Source organism: Pseudonaja textilis, chromosome 1, assembly GCF_049901715.1.
Source record: "Pseudonaja textilis isolate UNSWEBS1 chromosome 1, rPseTex1.2, whole genome shotgun sequence".
Classification (NCBI taxonomy): domain Eukaryota; kingdom Metazoa; phylum Chordata; class Lepidosauria; order Squamata; family Elapidae; genus Pseudonaja; species Pseudonaja textilis.
Genome location: NC_141990.1, coordinates 266,237,359 through 266,250,156, shown reverse-complemented (window position 1 = coordinate 266,250,156; position 12,798 = coordinate 266,237,359). Strand labels below are relative to the sequence as shown.

At 38.1% G+C, this 12,798-nt stretch overlaps 1 protein-coding gene across 13 annotated transcripts in view; it reads right to left on the bottom strand.

The window, feature by feature from the left end:
• The window catches only part of RAD51B (RAD51 paralog B), a 329,833-nt gene that overhangs the window by 80,998 nt on the left and 236,037 nt on the right, over positions 1 to 12,798 (bottom strand). The window lies entirely within an intron of this gene.

The following is a 12,798-nucleotide window of genomic DNA, read 5'->3' as shown; positions in this document are numbered from 1 at the left end:
TTTTCTCAAGGCAAATTGTCTTTGCTTTTAACTTTTAGAGATAAAACCAATATGCTGAAGAGGTGCATGCTGGGTACAGCCATGGGGTCCCTATATAGGGGAGGAGAGGAAAGCTTCATTCAAGCAAACCGATTCCTGCAGATGTAGATCAAAGCCTTTATTTTTAGAAAACAATGTTAACCTCTGTATTTTTTTTAATTACCATGCTGTGTGATGGATGTGCTTTTTTGTTGTTGTTGAAACTGGGTCATAGGATTTTACTTTCTGCTCTCAGTTTTGGGAGTATTTGTTGTGTCAGTCTGTGGGGCATTAAAAATGTGTGCACATCCTCTAGCCCAGGACTGAAGTAATAAACCATTACTGACTTTGGCTCATTCCATTCCAGCAGCAGCTTTTTAATGAACAGAGCAAGCATTTTGTGCTAACATGAGAACACTCGGCAGTTTTTTGCCCGCGCTGCTGAAATTTGCCAAGAAGACTATTCTGTATGGCTATGGAACCAGGATTGCATATAGCCTCTCTTAAAAGTATGAGGATAAGAGAGTGGTTGTACCCAGTATGAGTTGCCTGTAATGCTGCTCCATCCTGTGACCTTTGCCTCCACAGAATTGCTTTTCATTGTTAGAAATATGCTTTAGAAATCATTTTGAAATATAGATTCCAAGCCATACCTTTCTCCATTCCCTCCATGTTACAGATTTCAAGGAGTGACAGAGACTCATAGGACAACCACAACATCTTGCAGCTCAGTTTGCCAAGAGGGTTAAAAAGGTGTTGTACTGTCTCAAGATCTAAAACAGTGGTGGTATTTTACTGGTTCGGCCTGGTTCTGGCGTACCGGTAGCGCGGAAGATCAGCTGGCAGAGAACTGGTTCACTCCTAGGTCCTTTTTAATTTCTCAGCTGTATGGCGCGGCAGAGAGGATTGCTGTGCTAAACAGCTGAGAGGTGCAGTAGCTTAGTTTTTACTGTTTTAGCAAAGCATGTGTTTGGTGCATGTGCACACGAGTTGCACGACCCCCCCCCGCAGCCATGCCCACCAAGCCACGCCCACAGAACCAGTGAATTCCCACCACTGATCGAGACTGTGCAAGCTCTCCATCTATTACTTCACAAGCAAACCCAGATTCAAAATATTTATTTTGTAGAAGATTGATCTGTTTATGGTTTGGTGCTCCATTTAAGTGACGATGGCTGAATAACACATAGTCAACAATTAAAAATAGGAAGATTGGCTCCTGTTTCCAATATATGCTCTTTTCAACTAGGAAGGAAACACACATTTGAACTCATCAGCTGGTTAATGGTCCAGCTGAAGACAAACTGTTCCAGCATCTCTGACCTTGGCTGTAAACGCCAGTTTCCTGTCACCTCTATTAGAGCATTCTGTATCTGCCCTCCTGCACTCTTAGCCTTGAACAAGCTGCATATGCTTCTAACCACTATGACTGAGGGGCTCAGGTTACAAACTGGAGAACAAGCTGGAGAACTAGCAGCTGATCAAAGCCTTTGTCAGCCCAGGACTTTGAGTCTTGCCACTCTTCCATCTCTCTATTACTTGATCCATAGTTTCTAATGTGTGGTAATCACAATTTGTTTTCTGTAGAACTTTTAGGTTGCAACCAAACTCTACCTGACTCTGTGGTTTCTTCCCCAAACCCCAAAAACTTTAACCTTAGACTTTCTAGTATTGACCTCACCCCTTTCCTAAGTGGTCTGTAGGGGGCGTGCATAAGCGCACCAATGTGCCTACCGTCCCTGTCTTATTGTTTCTTTTTATTTTTCTTATAAGTATCCATTTCATGTATTCATAACTATGTTTATACTTATACCTGTTATCTTATAATTGCTTGACTAAATAAACAAACAAACTTCTATGAACAACAGATCTCATTTTGGGAATAAAAATCTCCTGACAAAAGTTCTGACAATCAGTTCCTCTGATTTCAACTTTTGTGAATGGGATGACTGAGTATTCAACAAAGATCCACTGATTCAATATACATTCACTATTTATTCATCTTTCACTTGAGTTGGAATGCATTCTCAAAGATCACAAAGCTGAGTTATATGTTAATAATAATTTGCCTAGGAACGTGAGTACATCAATTAATCAGAATAGAGCTGGAAGGGATTTTGGAGGTCTTCTAGCTCAAGCAGGAGATCCTAAACAATTTGAGGCAAGTGGCTGTTCAGTCTCTTCTTAAAAACCTAAATTGATGGTGTATCTACAACTTCTGAAGGCAAGCTGTTCCACTGGTTAATTATTCTCACTGTTAGAAAGTTTCTCCCTAATTTCAGGTTGCTTCTCTCCTTGATTAGTTTTTATCCCTTGTTTTTTATCCTACCTTCTGGAGCTTTGGAAAATAAGTTGACATCCGCTTCTTTTTGGCAGCCCGTTAAATACAGGAATACTGCTACCATGTCATCCCTTGTCCTTTTTTCCCCCTAGACCCGTGATGGCACACGTGTCACAGGTAGCACGCAGAGCCATTTGTGCAGGCATGCAAGCCCCAGGCAAATTTACCTCACTGCACATGTGCATGCCTCCCAGTTGATTTTCAGGCCTTTTTCAACCTTCCAGAGGCTTGAGGGAAGGCTCTGAAGGCTTTGCAGGCCGAAAAATAGGCCCATTTTGTCACTTCTGATATTTCTGGAAATACTGGAAGTGGCGAAACAGGCCCATTTTTCGGCCTGCAAAGTCTGCAGAGGCATCCTTCAAGCCTCTGGCAGGCCGAAAAAGGCCTCAAACAGGCCGAAAATCAGCTGGGAAGTGCAGTGCAGGTAAGGGGTGGCAGGGGGGGATCACGTGCATATGTGCAAGGGGTGTGGGGTTAGGGTTGCCTTCTGGGTGCTGGCACTTGAATGCACAAGCAATTTTTTGGCACAGGAGCCCAAAAAGTTTAGCCACCACTGCCCTAGAGTGTGAATCTGAGCTTCAAATCCCATATTGCTCCTTTAAATCCACAATATTGCTTTAGCACCAATATAATACAAAACAATAATAGTATAAAATAATAATACTTTGGTCCCAGAGGTCTGATCAAGAACCACATTATTAAAAAATATACGGGACCATGTATTTCCCACCTTTCATTTTGGGCATGATGCTGATGTTCAGGAAACTGATGAAGATCAAAATATCCACAAAGCTCTTTCTTGGATAGCAAAGCAAGCAGACTCTACCCTTGTTTCATACCACATCCTGTAAGCCCCCAGATGTTGTCTCTCACCCTCTGCTTGTAAAGCCCATTTGAACAAAGCACTGGATTACTGCCATTCATTATTTTTTATTCTGTAAGACTGCCTCTTAGAACACTCCGATAACATTAGGAGGACAGGCCTTAAAATTTGTGGAAGAATTTAACTACCTTGGTAGCATCACGGAAACCGATAGAAGCACATATGAAATACTGAATAGGTAAAGCAACTGCTGTCTTCCAACAAATGTGGTCAATATGAACCACATCCACTATACACACAGCAACCAAGATCAAATTATTTGGCGCCATTGTCACACCGACTGCCAGTGACACTGGAAATCTATAAGAATTATTCATAAGATCAAAGGCTTCCAACAACATTGTCTGAAAAGGATTCTTGGTATCTCATATCGGGACCGTGTCACAGATGAAGAAATTCTACAAAGAAGCAATTCCCCAAGACTCTGACATAATTAGACATAATGAAGAATGGGCTTTTGTTGGACCTGTGCGCCGCATGTGTGAACAAAGTCCAGCAAAATCTGCAATCAATTGGATACCACCAGATGGTTGGAGAAAATGAAGAATGCCAAAGAAAACCTGGCGCCAAACATTTTAGGAAGATCTGAAAAACATCAACTTTGAATAGAATGATGCAGAGACTTTAGTGCGGACTGAAAATTGTGGAGTATACTCTTGTAGCCCAACGTGCTTAGCAAAGGATGTGATGATGATGAAGATTGCCTCTGGGACTCAGGATGGGACTTAATGTATTATTGGAAATAAAAACACCAATAGGGTTGGTATTTGTGCCTTTGTACCAGGCATGTTTCCCATTCAATATATATTAATCATCATCATCATCATCATCATCTGAGGAAAAACTCAGTAAGGCAAAACAGCCAGGTATTATACTATCTCAATACCTGGCTTTTCAGCTGAATATGAGTCAGAATGTGATCAAGCTGCCAAAAAAGCAGAATTAATTCTAGGAGCAGACTCCATTTCTTCTGATAAATAAAGCTTAAAACTGCATTTTTGGGACATCCTACATATAATAGCAGCACTTTGGAAGGCAGAAAGATAATCCACTCATACAGGGACACTCATATGGCACCTACTTGCACACCCTTAAAGCAGTCATGGTTTGCATGACTATTTGCTGTGGCTGCTATCCCATCCCATAAAATATGCATATAGTTTAGGGACTCACACTAAGTGTTGTTTACATCTTCATATACACCAAAGGATCTTTTTGCCTTTGAACCTGAGGCACTGCAGTAATGGTTCTGAGCAGTTCTTTAGAATCAGTAGTGGTCTCACAGAACATCCTGGTCCAGAACCAGGGGGAAAAAGTCAGATTTCCAAGGCTCTCTTGAAGGATGGTTGGGATGCACTTGTATGGATCTCAGGGGAGTGGCAGTGATTATAGGGACAGAGATGGTTCTTGGTCCCAGAAGAAAACACTGTCTAAGACAGTTCTATACAAGTATTTTTTATTGCTTTCAAGTGCCAAAATAATGGATTTGTTCCAGGAAGGAAAATTCCAGTTAAATGCTGGGAAATACATCTTCGCAATAAAAGGAGTCCAACAATGGAATTAATTACCAAGAAAGGAAATGAATTCTCCTTCAATGCATGCAATCAGAGGACAGGCAATCACTGGTAAAGAATATGTTATACTGGAATTAAACTTAGCATAAAGGTCCCCTTCCAACTCAAAGATTCCACATGTCTTCTTTACTTGAGGAAGCAACAGTCTGTCTTGTTGGGAAGAAAATCTGGACAGAAAGGCAAGAAAACGCAGATAGACAAAGCATGAGGCTTCTCCTTCTCAGCCTTCTGCAGAACAGGCAGACACTTATAAAGGCTTCTACAAGGGTTGTAAAACCCATAGGAAAAACAGTGAAAAATGGTTGGATATGAGGCAATATTTTGACTAGCCACTATGCCACAGGGAATTTTGTATTGACGACTTTGAGACATACACATTTTAGTGGTCACATTGTGTAAAGGTGGAATTGGAGTTCTCATGTTCCATCATTGTGTCTTTGAATATTCATGTAGCACAACCATGTACAGAAATTTTTTTTGGTTTCACCCATTAATGGTGAGGCTAGCAATACAATAGCAACATTCTCATTATCCTGACTCATTTTTTATGTTGGAAAGAATTTTTAAAAAGAAACAAATTTTGAATTGATACCTATGAGGAATTTTCATTTGAATTTTTTGACCCATGTTTCTAATTTCCCTTCTTTCCCTAGTCCTCTAATACTTGGGTAGAAGTGATACTATTAATAATAAATACCAGAAAATTTTCAGTGACTCAAAAAGCAGTCATAGAACATATTCTTCTCATCAGTTATTCCTTATCTACAGACTGATTTATGAACAAATGAAAAGCATCTAACCAGGATGTTACACATTAATTGCTTTGTGTTGTTTCAGTTCAGACATATTTAAAATACACAGTAATTTTCATCTTGCAAGTAGACAGTTTAGGAATATGATGGCAGTGTCCTTTTTATTGACCTTTATTCTCATGTTTTGGATTTTTTTAATGCAGTAATGTACTGAGACAGAAGATATTTCAGATATCATGTGTGTTGCATCCGACCTTCATTAATCATAGTGGGTATGAATACTAATCTTTGCTAATCTTTGTTTGGGCAAATGGTAGATTTATGTGTTCTAGGATCAGTACAGACAGCTACATCTGGAACTGTAATTATTTACAAAAGCCTGGCACTACCTTTCAATGCCTCAAATTTCCATTGCCAATTCAATGGAAATTCCACAGCACAGAGAAATAACTGATCAAACTCTACATCTTTACCCTGTAAATTCTACTTCAGATGAAAATAAACCTGATCAAAGGCTATTCTTCTATAATTTATTTACTGAATTTACATTCCACTTTTCCACCAAAGCATGGCCTCAAAGTGACCAGTAATCATTTACAGAAATATATGCTTTATTGTCTGCCAACATTTTGATTCTTTCTCATCTGCAGATATTGTTCTGAATACCAATAATTAGTAACTCTACATTGGCCAATATTTTTTACAACTTTTCTCTATGGTTGACAGTGAGGTGGAGGTTCTTTCTTGTCCGAATAACTGCATTCATCCCCAGCAGTCTGTGTAAGTTAGCACTATTCTAGGTAGGCCAAAGGCTTTTTTGTGACTAGGATTTGGCTCAATTATTACATGGTTTGTTACAGAATACCAAGGCTATTGGTGCAACTGGGACATCAGAACATTTCTGAAAGGAGGAAAGGAAGGGCAACCCACTTTTGTACCTCTGCTAACAAACTGCATAAGCGTCTCTATGAAGTAATTAGAAAGGACGCTCATCTCGAGGGAGAGTTTATTTCTAAAATAAGCAAAACAATGATTACAAATGTACCCCGATGATACAAACTGCTTCCCAGAATCTCTTTATGTGTGATGGGTTCAATTCAACTGAATACAGACAGTTCTGACTTGTAATGGTATGTGAGAATGATCTTGGGAGACTTGGGTCCAGAGATACTGTCTAGGCAACAATCAGATAAAAAGCAACTTAGCCTGCAGCTGGATAGTGGGCAGGGCAAGAGACTCAGAAGAGGCCCTCCTTGATTTCTAATGGTAATGGAGATGAGAGGAGACTTGTACTTTCAGATTTGCAAGATTCTGTTAATGTAATCTTGTAATAAAGTAGCGTTAGCTGATCTGGTCATGTTTCTAGTCTGGTCTACTTAGTGAGGCAGATATGACTGGCAGTTTTCTAAGGAGTGATTGGGTAGCATCTTGCTACCTCCAGAGGACCTCTAAGCACAGTGATTCAAATAAAAAGCTAATGCGGTTGCCACCTAGAGTCACTGGTTTGATGTGGGCATCCATACAAATAAAATTATTTTTAAATAAATAAATAGATTTGCTCGCATTTAACTTCTGCCACAGTTTCAAACAAGCCAGGAAAAGTTTTAAGAATGATCCTAAAATTTTATTCAGGAAACTCAAGACCTGTCTAAAATGAAATACAGTGTTTTGCTTCTCTTTCTTTGGTGACTGTCCTTTCCCTGACATTTTCTCTGATTGCTACTTTCTCTGTTCAGTGAATGTTCATTTGCCTTCCCTTCTCTATATAGGCCTTGGCTTGTTATTGTGGGATTACTAATGAGTGCATATATGTACTTGCTACCCCCAAAGGACAGCATATGATTGATGGCCTGGTTATTCTAGTTTGTTTAGTAAAGGAAGGTAACTTCTTTCCAGCAAACAGGTAGTTATTTTAGGATGACAAACATAAAAATTTATACAAATACTCAGTTTTGTGTGTGTGTGTGTGTGTGTGTATGTATGGTTTTTTTCTTTTTTGCTTTTAATAATGCAACATTATTCATAGTTTAAAAGTCAGTCAATGCACTGTTCACCTGTCCTAAAATGTATTTCACATGCTCTCCATTTTCTTCAGGATTAATGAAGAATAGAGGCTACAATGCTATCAAAGTTGGGGATCTGTTTGCTTTCTTTGGCATGAACAACAAGCTGATTCGGGAAACTGTAAACTGGGCTCAGGGAAAACCACTGTCCTAGATAGACACTGGCATTTAGTGCAACAGCCAAAGTTAGCTCCTTTCAGTATTGAACATAAGTAGAGATATCCCCCTCCCTCCCCTATAAAATTCTCAAAATAGCTTTTCTGCTATTTATCACATCCCCAAACTTCAAATTTGTATAGGATACTTTCCAAAAAGAAAATGATTTCAAAAGCAAAGCCAAATTGCATCTTCCAGGCAGACTGAATTTCTGGCCTGTTTTGCATAGCATCCTAATCTTACCCCTCCCCTCTAAAGAAAAATAAAAGTGAAATACAAGTTTTTGGCCAGTTTTTAAAAACCACAAGCCTTCCTCTGTATGTGTGTTCCCTAGTTGTATGGCAGAAATTTGGAGATACTTGAAACACCATGTTTGGTGATTTGAGCAGCCAAAGGAAGAACATAAAACATGGGGTGAAAGAGGAGAGGTATGAATCAATCTATATATTTTCCAAAATTCTTGTTATATGATGGAAATCTTTCTCTTCTTGAGATATAAAAATGTTGAAGCTGAGATGGAAAAACACAGCTTACTGAATATTCTGCAACACTCAAGAGTGAATTACAAGTGATAACATAAGTATTTAATCAATTTAATCTGTCTGAATAAGGATACCCCTCTTTCCAGAGCTATTTCTATTTATTCCAGTTGGGCATGTGTACATTTTAGAAAATCTTTTAGAATGACCAGTTAAATTATATTTACAAAGAATATAAATTAGTATTTGTTATTTTTTCGGCACTCAGCAGCAAGTTTTTTTCTTTTGGTTAGAAATTTGGGGAAATATGAGACAGGATTGTCATGTAACTATACTTTTTAAAGCAGGAAACCCTACAATATAAGCCATAGGTTACCCAAGCAAGCCTCCAATCTCAAGAAATGCAATCATAGAGGCACCAAGCCTTGACTTTTTCTTTTCTTTTCAGGAGCCTAAGATATTTATTTATCTGTTATTATTTGTTAAATTTATCTGGTGCCCATCTCATCAGGGCAGCTTACAACAATCAAACAGAAAAGAATGATTTAAAAAAACGTAAACATAAAAACAGCAAAGGAATAAAATACAAACAAACAATGGAAGTACAACAATACATGGAGATGTGGGGATGGAGAAGTGGCGGAGATGTGGGACTCCCATATTTTCACTTCTAAGTGGGCAATTAAAACCAAACCAAAACTTCAGGAGAATTGAAGGGAGAAAGTTGCAGATGTTAAGTCTACGGTTCTGTTTTTCTTTCTGAAGTGCTGCTATGTCCCTGTAAGCTTGTGGCTTCCTGCATCCTGCTGAAGTATTTAAAAAGATCCTTTCGATGATATCTTGAGGCAAATATCCAGTAGTAACAGGAGGCCTTTTGTTCTCTTCATTTTTTAAGTGGACTTTAACCCAGTTACTACAGAGTGAGTCACTGTATAAACAACTCAAACAAAACCTCTCCTGTTTGGTCCTCTCTTGGCTCCCACTGGACAGGTCAGAGACATGTTAGGCCTGACCTGCTTTGTCCCTTGGGAACAGCAACTAAGGATAGTATAGCATGGCTGCCGCAAGAAACACACTTCATGTGGCTCTTCGGTAGAAATGAAACAAACACGCAGATAAACCATTCTTTTGAACTTTTAAAAACTCACTGCTAATATTCCTAACTAGGTTGCATTAAATGAAGTCAAGAAGGGTAAAATTAATCAAAGAAAATGCACAGTATTAGGAAACCGTGGGAAAAAAAGGTCCATATTGATCATGAGTATGGAAAAACTTGCCTAGCAGATGTGGCAATAGATTTGTTGCAGAAATGTCAGCTAAAATTAAATCCAGCATTAGAAAACTGAGCTTTACTGCTAGGGGAAACATGCTACCTTAGACTGGGTACTGGTTGGAAAAATTAGAAATGGAAGGGAACTGTTCTGCTCTGCACATAAGGGGAAAAAAGACAATCCAATCGGGATAAGACAACTCTGCAGGAGCCCTGTCTGCAGTCAATTTGATTTTAAAAAGCTGCCATCATTATGCATCATACATACCCAACAAGTAATTATCTTAAGCAATATTATGTAAAGTGCAGGAGTACAAAATAGTAAACCAAATAAGTTACAGCCAAAATTAAGAAAAAAGAAAAGGATATCTTTACACTTTTCTCCACCTTTCTTTCCTTGCTTCTATCTAGCACATCATACACTGTATTTTGTTCTTTAGACTTCTCAGTTCTCCATTTGGAGGATCTCATCAATTCCATCTGTGATTTTCTCAGTCTTCCCCTTGCCTCTTGACCCATTCACTCTTTCTCCATATATTTGCTTTAAAATCTGATCTTCATTCATTTTGTCTAAATGATCAAACCACTACAATGAATACGCATTGGTCAGTCGTATTTGTTTTTAATCCATACAGATTCAATATCCATTCATTTTTACCCTGTCTCTTCTTGTTTTAACACACACATGTGTGCGCATGTACAAACATAGATACACAATATTCCTTCCCATTACATTTCCACTGCATTCAATTTATATTTTTGTTTCTCTGCAACTCCCATTTCCACACAAGTAAATTGACAGAAGCTAATTCTCATATACAGCCATTTTTGTTTCTTTCACAAACCATTTTTTCCAATAGACAATATAAATCCATTACCTTTCAACCTGTATTTGCATACTTGAATGTTTTAATTTCCCCCAACATTTACAAATTGTAAGATACACAAATCTATCTATCTGCTACAATATTTTCTTTCAATTTATGCATACCTTGGAGCTGTTCATTTTCTCTGTCAAGCATAATTACTTTGGTTTTAATACATTAATTCTCACTTCCACTTTCTCATTGCATCAAGAAATCTATTATTCACTGTAAATCATTTGTATCCTCAACCAACAACTTGGTATCATCCACATACAAAAAAGTGCATGCATACTCCCTTTGCCAACCATTTTCTTTAACGTTGCCACAAGCAATCCACAGAGATTTATCCATAACAGATTAAACAATCCAGGGGATATGACACATACATATCTTACTCCCTGCTCAGTGCTGAACTATTTGCTTAGTATTTTGTTCATTTTCATGCATGGTTTATTTCTACTACATATTGCTGTTCGCACATAGTCTTCAACTATTCACACAAAATGTTCCTTATAGAAAGCTTTATTAGCTTTATGACAACTTTTTTCTAATTTAATAAACATACAATAGAAATTATTTCTTCCATTCATACTCTACTCGGAGACTTGCTGTAGACCAAAATATTTATTCAATGTGTTCTTTCATGCTCATTTAAACAAGATGCTGCCTGATAAGTTCCCATGCACACTTAATAGACTAACTACACTGCAGATGAAGGAGAAAATTTGTTGGTTAGGGCAAGTAAAGGAAAGCCAAACCATTCCTCTCCCAAATCATCTTCCCGGGTATTTAAGAAACAATAAAACCCTGCCAGCTTAGCTATAAAACAATTAGAAGACCAAGGAATACTGATAAAGCTGGAAGAAGAGACTAAGAAGAGATCACAGGCCCTGGAAACTAAGACCAGGAAAGATAAATCCTGTAATAGTAAAAATTTAGTAAGCAACTTTGTTCAGAAAATAAATGAATGAATATTTACATATATTTTGTGTGTATGTGTGTGTGTGTATTCCACTGAATCATTTCTGATTCTTGAGGACTGCCTGGATAAGCCCCTGCAGTTTTCTTGGCAAGTATTTTTCCTCCCAGAAGTGGCCTGCAATTTTCTTCCTACGGCTGAAAAAAGTGCCTGGCCCAAAGTTACCCAATTGCTTTGTGCTAAGGCAGGACTAGAAGTTATGGTGCCTATTTAGAAACTAGATCCTCTCTCTCCCTCTAACTCTCATTGTGTTTTTCTGTGTTTGTATTTTCAAGTTAGACCAAATGGTGCATAAAATCTGGGATCCATTACAACTATGGAATTGAAATTTCCATGATGTTCAGACCAGCTTTATTTGCAAAGTTGTGGGTATTCACAAAGCTGTGGCCATTCTAAAATACTCCTCCTAACAGAGGTGAGAGAATCTGGGAAGAGCATTTTAGAGACACAAAATATAGATTATGACTTTTGGAGTTGTAAATTCCCTAAATATTCATGGACTTAATGGTTAAAATGTTGGACCTGGAATAGGGGAGACTCATGTTCTAGTCTACTCTTAGCCACAAAAATTTACTGGGTAACTTTGGGCCAAACATTCTCTCTCAGACAGTGGTGCGATTCAACCAGTGAAGGAAGGAAGGAAGGAAGGAAGGAAGGAAAGAAGGAAGGAAGGAAGGAAGGAATTTGACCCTGATATAAATAGAGAAACATTGATTATTGTTGACTTGATCATGTGTCAGTTCTTCAAGGTAGACCAGGTCAGGAAATAGATATTCAAAGGACTCCTGGAGTTCTATTGTTGTAGGGTATAATCCCAGAATCTTGAAAGTCTGCCAGAGTTTTCCTTTCCCTATTCTTTTACCATACCGAATCAAATTATTTTTACTTTGTTTCTCACCCTCTCTCTTTCCCAGGTCTGGAATGTTGTTTATTGTCTCTTTTATCAACTAAGTTTCTTGCTTACCTTTGTCAACTTTATCTCTGTTTTCTTCTATATCCTCTTTCAAACTGATGTATATTGAACAATTAACTTGCAAAAGAAGCTTCTGAGAGATGGCTAAGTTTCACTTAAACATGACCAATTCAGTCCTTCAGGTCCTATTTAAAAAAATCTCAAGTAAAAGCAGTGGAAAAGTTCTTTCTTGCAAAACTAATAGCATTCTAAATATGGTGCTAGAACATGGTCTCTACATTAAGCCTGTAAACGTTCATGTAAGAAGTTCAGGAAAATTTTGCCTTCCCATCCTCATTAGTTACACAATTTTAAAACTTTTTAGATGCAAGTAACATGTCAAAGATACTCTCTTAAAGAAGGAAAACTGCTGTCTTTTTAGCTCCAATAGGATGCATTAAGCTAAGGTGGTAAGTGCTCTTTGTGAAATCTTTAGACTCATATATCACAGAAAGCCAGAGAGAA